The following is an 11,151-nucleotide window of genomic DNA, read 5'->3' on the forward strand; positions in this document are numbered from 1 at the left end:
GGAATTGTTATATTGTAATTCGCACATATGATGCGTTTAAAGATATTTTTCGTTGGTTTTTTTGGAGTCTTTTTGTATTTTATTATTTCAACTCCAATTTTGTTACTTTTACGGGTATCCCGTGAAACCATATCGAAAATACAAACTGAGACATGGATGCACAGAAAAACCAGAAAAAGAGACCAGCGCTGGGAATCGAACCCAGGTCCTCAGCAATCCTTGCTGCGTGCTATAACCCTTACACCACCGCTGGACAGGAATCTAGACACGATTTTTTCCTATGCATACATATCTCAGGTTGCTTATTTCTACTACGCTACTTATGCAGCAGCACTAGCGACATCTATGTTCCGCTCTCATCGAGAGACGTCACACTCTTTCGGAACCAACCGCTCACCCAGACAAGAGATGAGTATTAAGTGCTTTGAAACGAAAACGAGGTCTTAATTCCAGTTGATCTCATTCAGGTACACCAAGTCACGTCAAAAAGCGAAAACAAACTTATTTACGTCCAGAGCAAACGCCAACGAACTCGAACTGCTCCAGAAATTCGCGAAGAACTCAACGCCACCATCAGCCAGTATCAGTTTCGATGGTGGTGAAACTATGGCCTAATAACGGTTGTTTTGCTGCCAAAAAAAACCTTTGTTACGTAAACAGAATATGGGTAAAAGGGTGTAAGTAATGGGCTCGAAAAAACAAAGATTGGACACCTGAGCAGTGTTCTAAAGTTTTATTTTACGACGAATCAAAAATTTTTGGGGGAGACGTCGTCAAATACATTCGACGACAAGAAGGCGAACGAAAGCAAAACTATGCGTTATGCCAACTGTGAAGGACGGTGGAGGGTCAGTTATGGCCTGGGGATGCTTTGCGGGTGATAAAGTTGGTGATGTCGTGAGAGTCAATGGCATAATGGATATGAAACTATCATAACATTTTGCAACTTCACGCTTTTCCATCCGAAAAACTAATTTTAACTGATATTTTATTAGTATTGTGGTTTTATATTAGTGGGTTAGCTTTGTTTTTACTTGTAATAAAAAGACTTGAGTTAAAACTTCATTCAACCGAAATCACAGCGTGAACTTAAACATTTGAAAGGTACTGTAATTTTATTTATATAGAACTTAAAAATATACTTTTGTACTTGCTAGGTGCACTGCAACATTACCTCTCGTTTCGATACTGAGACGATGACTAGTTTGGCAAGCGGGGAGAGTAAGAGCAACAACGTCGAAACCACTCACGAGCATGCGTGAAACACACATAAAATGATATCGAATGATCCATCGTAACGTAACCCACCTTCCCCTATTAGTACAGAGTATGTTTAAATACTTATTTAAATCTCAAAAATACGCCGTTAACACCAATAGCAACCAAGAATAGTAAAATTATCGTCTATTACTTCAATTTCAAATAGTTTGCAAAAAAACCGGCTAAAAACCGGTTAACCGGTTTTTAATCCGTCGAAGCGGTTATTAACCGGTTTTTGGTTTTCACCGGTTTTTGCAATCCCTAGTTCCAACACATGCATAGGGTTTTGGGATGAAGAGAGAAATACTCTAAATGTTCAACAATTACCTTGTGTATAGATAGAAACTAACACTCCCGCCCTGCCAACTGCTGACATCCGGCAACACAGAGAAGTTCATGTCTTGGATGACTCCAGCTTCGTCCAAGAAGTGGAGGTAGTCGGTAACGTGGCCAGCACCATCCGGAATTACGGGACTGATAACAGCTTAAATAAATGTTTTACGTCATGCAAAGACAGTGTACCTAGCTCAGCTAATTTAAGGAGAGTGATCGGCGATTTTTTTCCGGGATTAGAAGTAAAATGTTAACATGGATGCGCCACTAAGTCCGCGATACTATTAAGCTGTACGAAAAAAAAATTGAGTGTAAAATATTCATAAAACTGACAATGAAGGCCTGTTTCCCTACTCATTGATAAATTTCACGACACGAGACAGATAAAATATGTGATGCCATCTCTGTTTATACCTAGCCCGGAACCCCGGTATATCCATATGAACACAATGATTGAGGTCATTGATCCCCAGTGGTAACCAAATCGCCGATCATTGTTTTGACCGCTCAGTAAACATCGCTACCATCCCACGGTTATTACAAAAGCGGAAGGACAAGGCGCAATAACTCTGGGGGCTACGGAATTTGAAAACCGAAGTTCGTATCGTATCGGACCGTCCCTTTCACTCGCGTATTAAGTTCGAGTTTTGCACTTCGTGGTATAGGGCCTGATCAACCTACATTTAAGCATCGGTGCTGTAGTTCTCATAACAATTTTAACCGTGAGCATCATTTCTTTTAATTATTTGCTGAGGTAATGAGGGGAATAAAATCGGCCAAGTGCAAGTCGGGCTCAAACTCCAAGGGTTCCGAACAAAGGAGATTAACCGCTTTTATATGGAAGTTGGACCAAGTACTGCCCACACTAATCAAATCATACGAGTACAACGCATTATGATCCTTATGCTAACACGAGACTGCTAAAGCGCTTTTAGGATCTATCCCAAAAGTCATCAAAAAAAATTATTATGGTTGTTACTAATAGTGATTATGTTAATTTAACAACCGGTAATTTTGAAAATATGTTTTTTTTTGTAATAGAAAGGAACGCAAGGAACTCGTTAGTAGTATTTTAATTATGGGCAGCATTAGAATATTTAGAATAGAATCATTTATTTGAATACAAAAAATATAATATGCTAAACATTGTCAATCTATGACGGGGTTATGAGTGGGGTCCGCAGTAGGTCAGTGTATACGGTAGGTTGGTGTACACGGGTTGTAAACGGTAGGTTGCTGTAACATATTCAGTAGATTTCCAAAAAAAAATTTTCACAGGGGTCCGAGGAATTGTTTAAATTGTGAAAGTGGTCCTGAACTGCGAAAAGTTTTGAGATCCAGTTAAGTAATAACTCACCAAATAAACACACGATATTTACTACCAATGCTACCAAAACAAGCATTATAGTGGGTAGTATACTCCGCTACCGTCCGTAGTGCATTGAGCTCATCAAGGTGTGTTAGAATTCTTAAAGGGCTAGAAATTATGTAACTATGCTAATTATGCATATGGGTGCATAGTTTATCATTCAAGTAGAACATTTGCGTTACATTAACAGGAAAGCTGTAATTTTTAGAGCTTGGCTGGAGATAACCGGTTTTAATTTTTAACCTAACCTATCTATTTTTTTTAAATCTAATATTTTAACGAGGCTTTAGTACACCAAATGTGACTATGTCGGCCTCATACCTATCTATACTATCGTACTTAATAATGTTGTTGGGTCTTGTGTGGTGTTTTCTATTGTTGTGTTATGTAATAAATATAAATGTATTTCTTTCTTTTGATTTAATTTATTTTTGCCAATTATTTATCTTTTAATTTTCCATCTGTGTACCTGTTTTCTGTATCGCTTACTATTTCTGGTGTACAATAAAGAGTCATAGTATTGTATTGTATTTTTTGTTTGGGGCGTTTTCATTAATCCTTTTGGTTTTACTAATATTATAAATGCGAAAGTACGTGCGTGTGTTTGTTAGTTATTCACGCAGAAATGGCTGAACGGATTTGCATGGTATTTGGTATGTAGATAGCACATATTACATCGCTGTTATGCTACTTTTTAACTGACTTCAAAAAAGGAGGAGGTTCTATGTTCCAATGTTTGTATTATTTTATTTTTTTATTTCGATACTCCGAACGGTACCTATAGGAATAAAAATTAAAAATTACAACCGCACAATAACATAGATGAACCCTCTATGTAATTTATGGAAATGCACGGGATTTTTCTCTAAATCCCGTAATTTCAAATCAACTAAAGGCTAGTGTTAGTACTTAATATTTTTTGGACAAGAGTAAATCAAGTAGAAATTAAATGAACGTTTTCACTTAATTGACATTTTTTATAGTTAATACTACTACAACCGGGACTAATAAGCGACTAAACTTTTACTACCACATTGCATCGGCCGTGGTCACAAGAGTACTGGAGTGTAGAGTGTAGGATTATAAGGAGTAAAGTCGTTCGGCGTTCCTTTCTTTCTAACTACCCGCGACGAAATATTTTTTGGCCCCTCCGTTCTAAGGGGATGAGTGAAAAGTTAGTCACAAAGATTTTCCATAATTTTCAAGATGCACTAGAGCAACAGAAGTAGAAAACGTAATTGCCGGTGAAATGGTAGCGGCCGGCACAATGGGCATTGTTCCCGTTCACACAGGAAGGCAACCGCGGCCATTGTATGCGTGCCTGGTACATCGCTCTGACCGCGTACGTGATAACACCAATATTTAGACTGTGTGAACCGTCTATCAATTTGTAATCATTGACTTAATGACTATTAGCGACCCGCCTCGGCTTCGCACAGGTACAATTTTCAAAAAACCGGCCAATAGCGTGTCAGACACGCCCAAGATATTTAAATTAAGTATTTTTTCTAAATTTTCCACCCAACAGTTTAGATTTTAGAGGGGGATGGGGGCGCTCAGTTTTAACGAAATTTGCAGTAGGGGACACTACTCATATAGGCTTAGTTTAAAAAAATGTAACCTCACTTTACATTTATGGGAGGTACCCTAAAATTTTTTTTTAGTTTTTTAGTTACCACTTCGTCGGCGTGACTGATTTTCATGCCAAATTACAGCTTTCTAGTACTAACGGTCTTTGAGCTTAGCCGCGGACAGGCAGATGGACAGACATGGCGAAACTATTAGGATTCCTAGTTGACTACGGAACCCTAAAAAAGGCCTAAGCAAAGGCGCTTCACATTTTTCAACACCATTTCTCAAAAACTTTACCTGAACCCGGGGCGCGTAATTAGTATATGTACCTATTACATGAATGAACTTATCGTGAAAAAATATGTAACTGATGGTGAACAGCGTACGAGTACATAGATATACAAATCCATCGCCTATTTACTCTAAAAGATCTAAGCATAAAGACGGCGGGAAGTGACTTTATTTCTACGAATCTTTATTTTATACAATTTAAAGAGATGTAGAGAAAAAGTCCTGGTCCGCTAATTATAAACTTTAATTCCACTTTTCTAAGTTGTTTTATTGAGAACCGGTGAGGTAAGTCGGGGCGAGCGCGCCAGCAGGGGGTAAACGCGCTACCATTAAAACAGGGTTTCTCAAACTTATGGCTCCACGTACCCCTGTTAAAGTTTCTAGACGATAGCGAACCCCCCCCCCACGTACCCCACTTTGAGTAACCCTACATTAAAATATCGAAATCATAAGCAGTAATAACGACATCTTACAACCACGCACCTAAGGCCTAAGACCTGTATAAGATGTCGTTAGTAGCGCAATATCAATAGGTACTTTTCGATATTTTAAAGGTAGGTGCGCTTGCCCCGACTCACATTCTACTTTGGTTTTTATTTACAAAATTTACTCATGTAGGTAATTTGCACCTTTTAGGGGCTGTTTTACCACCCATTGATTAATTTTATTTGACGGATGTGATGGCGTCTCCACTATTCGAACAAAACAAACAGAGACTGCATTACATTTATCCGTCAAATAAATTTTATTAATGGATGGTGAAACAGGGGTTAAAATTCTATTCTGTTAACCTACGAACTAAAGTGTGCTTGCCTTTAAACAAGCTCAAGGCACAAACACATGTATTTTAATTTAGTTTTACACGAACAAATGTGATTTACATCATCTTCAGGATGTCTACACGTGGCCTTTGATAACAACATCTACGATCTCTTTGTTAGACAAATGCATAGAATGCACTTCTATAGATATTACCATAAAGTCATCTTAGTCACTATGCATTTCCGCTTACCCTATGCACTGCACCTGATGTTTCGTAAGATAAGTTGTGTGGCCAACATACGCCAATGTATGGCGACCAACATCCTCATATGAGTTGTCGCATGACAAAAAATATGTTGGAAGCATTCTAGGACCACGGACTGGGTGCCAGCGGTGAGCTGGACGGGCAACGGAGCGACGAGTGTGTTCTCTATACACGGTTTTTTTACTTCGTGGGAATATCATTTAATATCATTATAAAACATAGGTTGCGTGCTTATTCCCGAAATCTAGTTATCTACATACATAGACACTGAATTCACATAGTAACACCCACACACACACACGCGCGCACGCGCGCGCGCGCGAAACAGATCAGACCGCCCAGTGGTTAGAGAACCTGACTATGAAGCTTGAGGTACCGGGTTCGATCCCCGGTCGGTGTAGATATTGGCATGAAAAATAAGAGTGTTTGTCCTCCAGTGTTGGGTGTTTAACATTTATGTATTGAAGTATACCTAGTGCCATCCACGAAGACGCGTGATTTAGACAACATTAGACATTAATGACATTGCTATAAGAACCACGGCACGCGTCATCATGAATGACTCTACCTATATATAGGGTGATCAATCCAAATGGGTCAGTATGGAGGAGTCAAAAACTATAATGAGATTTCGCTTTTTTTACAAATTTCACAAATTTTACAAATTTCGCTATTTTTTTTAGTTTCCTATACTGACCCATTTGGATTGATCACCTTGTATATCTATGTATTTAAGCATATTTTGTTACCCCCCCTCCCTCACCACACACACACACGCAAACTTACGCATTCATAATATGAGTAGGAAGTGTGTGTTTCGTTTCTATTAATCTTTAGTCTCTTGACACTAATTCAATTTACAAAAAGTAGGTCCAACCATTGTTTGTCCATTTCCTCAAACTATCTCCGAGTTCGTTTCTAGCGTCTTTATCATTATCATAATGAAACAGTTTTATAATTATTACATCACGTTGCGGCGCCGGCGCACCTCTCACCGCTCGCGATAGCATCGTGTTGATCGCTATGGAGGATAACGAACTATGGTAGTCTCGTTCTGTTCTGTTATATTACGCTGCACAATGCGGTCTTGCCGGATGAAATGTTTCTATTAAAAATTAAATTTTTAATACAGGCTTTTTTTGCTCACTGTACTTTTTGTTGTCTGTACTTGCATTGTCATTTAAACTGCATATCCGGACCAAATTTCAATTAGTTACCTACTGTTAACCTTTGGGGAGTTACCTCTTGCGGAAACGATCCTGGCAGGTCAACCAAGATGTCACTACCAGTCTACCATTGTATTTTCACCTACCTAATTTATATAAGTATGATTAATTTCAAGTCAATGGACCGCTGGAAGTGGGCAAATTTAGCTTCCAAAATTTGACCCAAATAACTAAAAACAGGGCAAACTAAAGAAAAGCATGTAAAAATAGCAAGATTCCTGTAAATGAAAGTCGTCTTTCAATATTTTCACTACAAAATACGTTCTGATTTATGAAACTTATGCGTTTAGACTTTACATTAGTGTAGGTAATTTGGGTTTGTGATAAAACTAGAGAATGGAGGTAGAGTTGTGGATAACGGTCATTTCGAGGGTTAAAGACTCGACTATATTTGACAATTAAATTGGCTTATTTTATGCGTATGGATGCAAGAAACTGTCTTTGCGGGCTTTGAGTCGTTAAGCCTCGAGAGACTTTAGGGTTTAAGCCACGAAATGGGCGTTTTTCACAACACTAGATGGAGGAGATATTAAGGAAAATAAACTATTTAATTCCCAATCATAATTCGTCTCCGTCTATTCGAACAAAACAAATAGAGACGGCATCACATTTAACCGTCAGTTAACACTAATCAATGGGTGGTGAAACAGCCCCTTAGACATCCAAAACCGAACAATATTTTTAGGAGTGTCGAAATTATGGCAAAATCGGAAACTATAAATTATGGATTCAAACTGAGCGGCAAAAAATCTGGCCCTCAAATGTATGCAGTACCGTGAACTGGTTCAACTTTGCCCTCTGGCCCCAACATTGCCTGATTAAATTTGGAGTCGATAACTAGCACCCTTCTAGGTTTTTAAACTTTTATCCCCCCGTAATAATAATTCCCGTGTAGATAAGAGTTTAAAACCTATAAGAGTGCTAATGTTATCGACTCTAAATCGAATCAGGCAATGTTGGGGCCAGAAGGCAAAGTTGAAGCAGTTTACTGTAATAGATAATTTTGTACGAAAAGTGGGCCAAATTTTGTGCCGCTGACTATATTTATTATCATCAAAAGAATGGGCAACGGATTCTTACCTGGCGCAAGGCACTCATGCGTAAAAAACTCATGCATGATAAAGATCTTGACGTAGAGTTGCATAAAATACCTAAACGCTTGGAGATTTAGATTAACATTTATATGTAGGTGCCCGTGGCATGATCATAAGTGTGAACAGTCATTACGTGACATCATCCTTTATCATCAGGTATTTGCAGAGAATCTTGGAAAAGTGAAATTTCGGTTCTATAAATAGATACTTACGTAACTACATGAACCTGTTTTGCATAGCCTCGTAAGACGTCGCGTACTTCGTAAAGTACAAACCAATTGTAAGAATAACTGCCGAATGTACTACGTGGAGTACACATTGTTTAATGAAATGAGAACTTTAAATTAATTTGAGATAATTTTCAAAATCACAAAACTCAAAATACTTGCTCGGTCTGTAGAATAAGGCTGCGGCTCCACTGAGGCGGAGACAAGTGGAGCTGAGTTGGGCAGCAGGGCTACTACGAAACTCGAAACTCGAAGTTCGTATCGTACCGTCCCTCGCTCTCGTATTAAATATTGTAAGGGTCAGAGGGACCGCACGACACGAACTTCGTGTTTCGAGTTTCGTAGTAGCCCTGCAGGGCTGTGAAATAAGTGATTCCACTGAAGCAGAGAGGAGACGTGTAGGAATCGACCAATCATATTGGTGGAAATCCACATCTAGTCTCCGCCTGACTGTTTCCATTGAAGCACTACAGCCTTTTATTACCATACGGGATTTGGTCAATTTTTTTGGTAAAACGAGAATTTGTTGGTGACGATAAGGATCTTTGCAATGGCGATACATAGTTGAGAATGGCGAATTGGGGGTTTGTTGTGACGTCTACAACTATCTAGGCACAACAGCATTAGTTCTTCGTAAATTTGTATGATTACAATACAATACAATAACTCTTTATTGCACACCAACACAGAAAACACAAGTATATATATACAGCATCCTGAAGCCATCGTTGTATTGAACACGCAGGGTACTGATAGTCTTCTGCGAGAAACTAGTCCAAAGGCTGCACATGTAGAAAACCTTTAAATAGTGCTAAATAGCTTTAAATAGTGTGACTTTAGCTTCTTCGCTACGTCCGAGATCGAGTTAATGATCGCGGTTCTTGTGGAATAATTCAAATAGATTTCTATTATATATTTTTTTTGCTTATGTACTGTAATTTTAGTTTACCGTATTTGCGATAACAAACTACCTACATATACCTACCTATCCATAGCAAATACTAAGTTAATCCGATACAAAAGCTTGCTAGCGAACATTCGATCGCGAACAACGATGTGTGGACCCATCATTACAATTACACCGTAACAGCAATCGAACACTTAGACTTTCTAAGTCCCGCCCGCGCATGTAGATCGCGATGTTTCTCCTGCATTATTAATGGGACGAACAATGCGCAAGCGCAGTGGGCGCGATCAGAGCTACTACGAAATCCGAAAATCGAAGTTCGTATCGTACCGTATCTCTCACACTCGTTTAAATAATACCGAGTGTGGCCTGTAATACAAGCAAAAAATTTAAACGTAGATCGTCCTCGTCAAAGTGAAAAAAATTTGTTCACCGACTTTAAAAAAAAAAGAGTCTTTGAATTGTCCTTTTTTTATACAAATTAAATACTGCTATTAATGTACGCCATCCTAGAGCCCAACTGATGTCGCCTGTGTTACTATAAACATCAAGCATTTTGCTTTACATTGCTTCTTCGAATAAACATAAAAGTGTAATAAGTTAAAAAACAAATTATTTTTAAAAGTCGCTCAATTAATGTTGTTCATTGTGACGAGTATGATCTATGTTTTAATATTTATTAGTAAGGTATACGTCATACATACACTGTAGGAGAGTTGTAGTAGAGCATTACTTTGCTTTGATCGCCATAGGTGCGCCTATAAAATTTGAGGTTTGCCCTGGATTTCTCTAGGATCCCATAATCAGATCTTGGCTTGGTGACAATGGGACCACCTCAGAAGAATACCCTTTTGATTAAAAAAATAATTTTGAAATTCGGTCCACAATTGACTGAGTAATCGGTGAACATACATAAAAAAAATTACAAACATTGGAACATAGAACCTCCTCCTTTTTTGAAGTCGGTTAAAAACTCGTGGTAAATTTCGATTGTTTTCGCACATGAATTTCGAAAAATTAAAGATGGTAACTTGGGTTTGAACCCAAGATCTACAGTAGAGATGGCGCACTCATGGCTAACCGCCGACGGATAACCGTCACGTGTTATAGTAGGTATTGTCTCCCTTCTCTGTCTGATTAGCAGAAGCAAAAAAAGAGATATCCCCAAGTGAAGTGACTTTTACACTTCGTTCTCCCCAAGCCGGGAGGTTTATGTAACTTACTAGATGAAAACCCGGCAAAATGTACTCATAATAATATGTTTGAAAAAAAATTTTGCCAGCGTAAAGACTGTCGTACCTACTTATCGAAAAATCTGTATATTCCCAGCCTTAATATTATCACAAACGTACTTTCACAGCTAACCTACGTAGGTACTTATGATACCAAAAGCATGTATGTTACATATTTTTCAAAAATGTGTTCAATAAAAAGACACGTCAAGATCGCTTACCTTTTTTATAATGCTAAAAAAAGTATAATGTTGTATAGATAATGGTACGGAACCCTTCGTGCACGAGACCGAGTAGCACTTGTCCGGGTTTTTAAAAGTATGATAATGTGATACCGTTGATTTAAATTTGCTCCAACACTTAAATTTAACGATACCGTTGTCGATAATTGAGAATATTGGCAGCGGTTAAATTGTCAAGGTATTTCCGATCACTCATTACTCGTAGTAGCAATTACGTACTAATATTACTATTGGTTCCGTATGTAAATACGGACTCGTTCTGTCTTGTTCTGAGGAATTTAATGCAGCCAAGGACGAAATACACAAACAAAATTATGCAAAAATTGCACAACCTAGCCGTCAATAATTTTTGGCTATAATGCTAGTATACA

The sequence above is a fragment of the Choristoneura fumiferana genome, chromosome Z (genome assembly GCF_025370935.1).
Source record: "Choristoneura fumiferana chromosome Z, NRCan_CFum_1, whole genome shotgun sequence".
Taxonomy (NCBI): Eukaryota; Metazoa; Arthropoda; class Insecta; order Lepidoptera; family Tortricidae; genus Choristoneura; species Choristoneura fumiferana.